We start from the raw sequence: 5,726 nt of genomic DNA, 5'->3' as shown, positions 1-5,726 counted from the left end.
CCGATCTTCCAGAGGTGCAATTTCTGGATGATTTTGCAGTAGTAGACCATGGTTACTTAATGCATTGAACATGTCTGTTTGATCGCTTAAATGTATGTTATGTTTGTTTGATGGCGTTAGCCATACTTAGAGCTGTCAAGCATTATAAGCTATTTCAGGTAATTACTTTAATATTGGACTGTGTTACATGAACTGCATATGCTTTCTTATTACAAGTCTCTACTTCGGGTTTATGTCTCTTGCTGGCTCATATTCTCCATGTTCTTCCAAGATCCATTGTTATAGAGCTTCATTTTTTTAAATTTAAATATGCTGGTAGGATCAATTAGTGGTGACTTCGACTTGCCTGAATGTCAAGCTTTTATCCAAGAAAAATTAATTTACATAGCACGAAAGTAGTTAAAAACTTCTCAGGTTAGAAGCGATATTTGCAATTTTCTTTTATCAATTAGGAAGTTAGCATGCACCAACATTTACTCCATGCTTTTAGTGGGTATATTGTAGTTCACCAATCTGTTTCTTTTTAGTTGAGTGTCTGACTTGTATTGATATTTATGTTCCAGCAAGCCTCCCATGTATATTCAGAAGCTAGGCATGTTCACGCTTTTAAAGACACCATGCAATAGAAAATCCCATGTATATTCGGAAGTTTTTTCTTGGAAGGCCATAGTTGTAATCATTCAAACTTAGTGATCAAGGACATTCGTGTTTTTCCGTTGTATGACCACCATCCCACCTAACATACAATCATATTTCTTAAATGGATTTTTTTCATCATGCAAAATATTCTTTTTTCCTGATTGTTCCTTTGCGTCAACTCTAGTATTTTTCATAAACTTCAGTTTTAATTTTCTTTTCTCAACTTTGGTATGAGTTTGGATTTGAGCAGTCAGTTCAATGGTAGAAAATCTGCATTACAACATTGAAACCTATGGTAGTCTTGCTCACCTCCGAAAAATAATATATATTTTTTAAAAAAAAACTTCAGTGTGGGTTTTGGTTTTCCTCAGTTAAAAAGTAAGCCTCCTACTTTGTGATCCCAGTAGAGAAGGTTAATGCTAGTGCTCCGTTTTTTGCTTGTTGCAGGTAGATAAATTCATAAAATTTTCTAGTTGTGTAGATCTGCCAATGAAGACAACTGGCCTGGGGTTTCCAACTTGCCCAAGTATAATGAAATGAAGCCATGAAATCCAATGGAGAGACATTTGGGAGGTTTTCAAAGAGTAAGTAGTTCTAGATTTAGTGGTCTATTTTCAAATGATAAGTTCCAATTCAATATCTCAAGTAGCATCAAAGTTGCTGGAAATGAAACACGGTCTCTGTCCCTTATTAGTCCTCTTGTTGAGGGGCTTAATTTATACTCCATTTTCTTAAAACCCCCCTGCTTTGGAGTTTTTGGACAAAATGCTAACTCAAGATCCATCTAAGGTATCATTTTTCTAATGAATTTACTTAGTTTATTTTTTTCTTTTCGTTTGTCAAATTGATGTAAATGTATAAATATCTCTTGTTGTGGGGACTAGTGGGAATTCGGACTTTGTGTGCTCAATGATTAGCATGACTATGAGCTACCTTCTTACTCTATAGATAGTTCTTTGATTTTATATTATTTATTCTGTTAGATATTGGAAATCCAATGGTTTAAATGCTGATGGATCTTGTTCTAAAGATATAGGGCTCCTTGTGGAATCTGTCTTGTGGGTCCTTGGGGAAAGAATGAAGTCGACTCTACAGCTACCATGGATAAGGATATAGTTGTTTAACTTTTATCGATTACCTTGAATTCCTTAACCACATCATTGGGTTTGGGTGGCAAGAAAAAAGAAAGCATAGAAGAGAGAACCTTTTGGCCTGGAATAAGGCCAGCTCAGTCATTAAGAGGGCCACATTTTAGGAAAGAAGAGTCCACGATGATGATGTGATACTACGTTGGCCAGACCTGTTCTTGGCTCAGTAAATCTTCTCAGCAGGACCACATGATGGACAACTTAGATATCATCCATGTGTGCCATGATTAGAGGCATGTGGATGGGCTTGCTGCTCTATATATAACATAATTGTTTCACCATATTAGCACTCTCCTGATTCCTCATCCCTGGGTTGCTGGTAGATGGTTCATACATAAAATCATTAGTGGATTTTGTTAGTTGATGTTGGAGCCATTATTTAAGAATAGTACATTGGGCTAGTTTTTGTGTCTTGCAACTGACAACCTGTTGTTGACAAGTTTAGCTTCTAGAAAGAAGATTCTGAATTCTTATTCGTTTTCAGAAAGAAAGAAGATTAGCTTCAAATATTGGAGAAGATAATACATGGGGTTCCAGTTTTGCTCATTACTCATGAATTGATCTGGTTTCTGTTGTTTGGACAACGTGGGAATAGTGAAGTGTATACATCTTTGGAAAGATGCAAACCACTAATTGTAGTTTGTGATCTTGCTATTTCTAGTAAGTTATAGTGCCCATGTTACTGACATCCTATTTGGTTTGTCTACAGTGATTTCAGCTAATTCATGAATTGTACTTAAATGTACTATCTGCATCACAAAGGACAACTTATACGAGCAACACTGGCAACATTGCATGCTTTTCTATCATGGATTCCTCTAGGCTATATATTTGAATCCCCGCTGGTTTGTGCTTTAACAACTACGGAGCTAAAGTTATTAGTGCTAAGTTACTTTTGGTTTCTATATTTTTCTGTAACATGTTTTTTTTTTTTTTTTTCATTTATTCGACTTTCTTATCTCCCATTAATCTTATTCATTTGTTAATGTTTTGTGGATGTGATAGCTGGAAACAGTCCTAAAGTTCTTTCCCATGCCATTGTATAGGAATCTTATTCTCCCGTGTTTAACGGAGGTAAGAATCCATTTCATGGTTTAATAGAAATGTATATTTTAGCATTTTGCTTTGTTAGTAGTGATTATTCTATGTTTCCTAATGTCATGCTGTTCACAGGTTGCGTCCCTTCAATTTGAAGATTGCTATGACTTGCAATATGTTAAAATGTACACTATTTTCATGGTGCAACTACAGGTATTGTTCTGTTATCATTGCATATTTGCATGTGCATTAGTTCTATATCTAAACTTGCTATTTGTTTCCTTGAGTTTGCTCAATGACAGATCATCTGATGTTCCGTAGAGTATTCTCCCATCTGGAACGAATAGTCTTAATGCTTATGCAAATGGTTCCAGTGAAAAACAGGCACTTCTCCATTGCATTGAATTGCTGCATGCATGTAAACTCATGATGCCTCTGTCTGCATCTTCATACTGAGATTCTGATGTGCCATTGAGCGTGTCTGATATGCTTCTTTTGGTTGTTAATTCAGACACTTATTCAAAATCTAGCCCTTTTTCACTTCATTTTACAAGGCAAGTTCCTCGGCTATTTAGTGAATAGCTAATATGAATGCCAATAATATGCTTCTTTTGGTTGTTCATTCTGACACATATTCAAAATCTAGCCCTTTTTCACTTCATTTTACAAGGCAAGTTCCTCGGCTATTTAGTGAATAGCTAATATGAATGCCAATATTTAAAAGTGAAGAGTTCATGATGTATATGAAGCAATACTAATTGCACATGTCCTTTTGAGTTTAGTCAAGTTTGGTTCAAACAGAATAAACTGACAGTTCATACTTCTTTGTACAGGTTCCAGTGTCAGTACACCGTTATTCAGTTGAGTTTTAATGTTTTTTTGAGCGCTTGAGTAGTTTTATTAAAACCAAACTAAAAAGGTCTCCAGTTCCAGTAGAACTCGGTTGGATTGGATGGTCTGGTCTATTTTTTAAAACACTGGACCAAACCCATAATTCCATCTTTATGTTTCCAGTGTCTTCTAGTTTTTAAAACACTGGACCAAACCTCAGCAAACACTATCTGCTAAGGTTGTTTCCAGCATCTTCCAACCATTGTTGATTGCCTTATTGGTGTCCCTGCCCAATGGAATAGTTGGGATGGAATGCCTATCATTTAGAATTTTGTGCCTCACAATGTATTTTATTTGCCGTCCAATCCATTCAGAATATGGACGCCACCAGGATGAATGGACACCACAAAAATCAGGCCATTCCAAAACTCCGCGGGCCACACCACATGATTTTAGATGTTTTAGGCATGATTTTACATGGTTTAGCCCACCTAAGCTTGGATTAGTCTTGCTTTGGGGATCAACATAAAACATAAGGTGGTGCTCATGATGATACGTATGCGACTACATCACAGTTGGCCCTTGATCAATGGATGGATTAGGAGCATCGATCATGGGATTGGCTCGGGCTCACGCCCAGACAAAAGTTTCAAGGTTAGGCTTTTGTGCTAGGCCCACACCAGGCTTAGCAGTGGACCATCGCCTTCTAGCCTTCCAATGCATGAAAATGGTGCACACAGTTCACCGTTTACTTTATAATGTAGATTCCTACACTACAAGAAAATTCCGATGCATAAAAACCCAGAAAACCGCTGGAAAAACTTTTGTCGGTAGTCAGGCAAGTGCCGGTAAAGGTGGCGTCAGCAAAGGTTTTGCCGGCAGCTAGTAACTTTTATTGGCAGTTGTGCTGGGCGCCCCTGTATGTATGCTTTACCGGCAGTTTACACCTTTTACCGGCACTTTTATGAGCGCCAGTAAAGGTCTGTTAAAGCGCCGGTAAAGGCTTGCGGAAGTGCCAGCATAAGTGCGTGCCACTATTTATATTTGATTGAAACCTGCATTCTTTTTTCTTTCTTTCCTTTTTTTTGTTTTAAAAAAAAAAAAACATATTTATAACTTTAAATGCTCCTGCCTCAATGTTGCTACGGTCTAGCATAACCTGCACATTGCAAATGTGCATAACCTTACTATGAAGCTTAGAGAGTTCGCGCGTGTGCGCGCAATGCATGTGCCAAGCATATAAATGTCAGAGTAAGCGGAGAGACGGAGGCCAAACAGGCAAGTCCATAAATACCATTAGCCCTATCCAGGCTATGCGATGCAAAGATATACTAGGCCAAATGTCATATGCTGAGGATGCAACGGAATATGCAAATTCTGACAAGTTCATAAATATCGTCAGCCTTATCCAGGCCATGCAATGTAAAGAAATAGTAAGCCAAATGTCATATGCTGAGGATGCAATGTAATATGTAAATCATGACAAGTCCATAACTACCATCAGCTTTATACAGGCAATGCGATGCAAAGACATACTAGGCCAAATGTCATATGCTAAGGATGCAATGTAATATGCAAATACTAATGTCTAATCCACATCTTAGTATGGTTCTCATATGGAATCATCGGGGTCTAGTACTCTTGAGGGTCAAATATTGCATATTATCTCCCATTTATTTCTTGGTTTTACAAACATAATATGACTTAATGGTATGTTTTGCATGTGTTTGTGTTGCAAGGTGAATTTAAGAGCTTGGATTTAAAAGAATGTTAAAAGCATGGATTTAGTGCTCAAAAGTCACCAAGGCAAAGAATGCACCTTTGGAGATTAAGATTGAAGATTTCAAGGTCCCAAGATCCAAGAAAACCAAGTGAAGAAGGAAGGAAGTCAAAAGACAAGCGCAAAAATCACAAAAACTGTGCCATCGAGAAGTGGTCGATGACATTTAAGATCCGCTTGATGACATCGAACACTGGTCGATGACATCAAATTTATGAGGAAAAATCAAGTTGGTTGCTAGAGATATTGGGTGCTCTTCTCGATCAATTGAAGACATGCTTAATGACTCG

General features: G+C 37.4%; 1 long non-coding RNA gene across 1 annotated transcript; it reads left to right on the top strand.

The window, feature by feature from the left end:
* Positions 1-2,528: 2,528 nt before the first annotated feature.
* On the top strand, positions 2,529-2,977 carry LOC131256227 (uncharacterized). Its single transcript, XR_009176677.1, has 3 exons — positions 2,529-2,632; positions 2,793-2,861; positions 2,961-2,977. It is a non-coding gene; the product is annotated as an uncharacterized LOC131256227 (long non-coding RNA).
* The last annotated feature ends 2,749 nt before the right edge of the window (positions 2,978-5,726 follow it).

The sequence above is a fragment of the Magnolia sinica genome, chromosome 9 (assembly GCF_029962835.1).
Source record: "Magnolia sinica isolate HGM2019 chromosome 9, MsV1, whole genome shotgun sequence".
Taxonomy (NCBI): Eukaryota; Viridiplantae; Streptophyta; class Magnoliopsida; order Magnoliales; family Magnoliaceae; genus Magnolia; species Magnolia sinica.
This window is presented reverse-complemented; position numbering and strand designations above follow the sequence as displayed.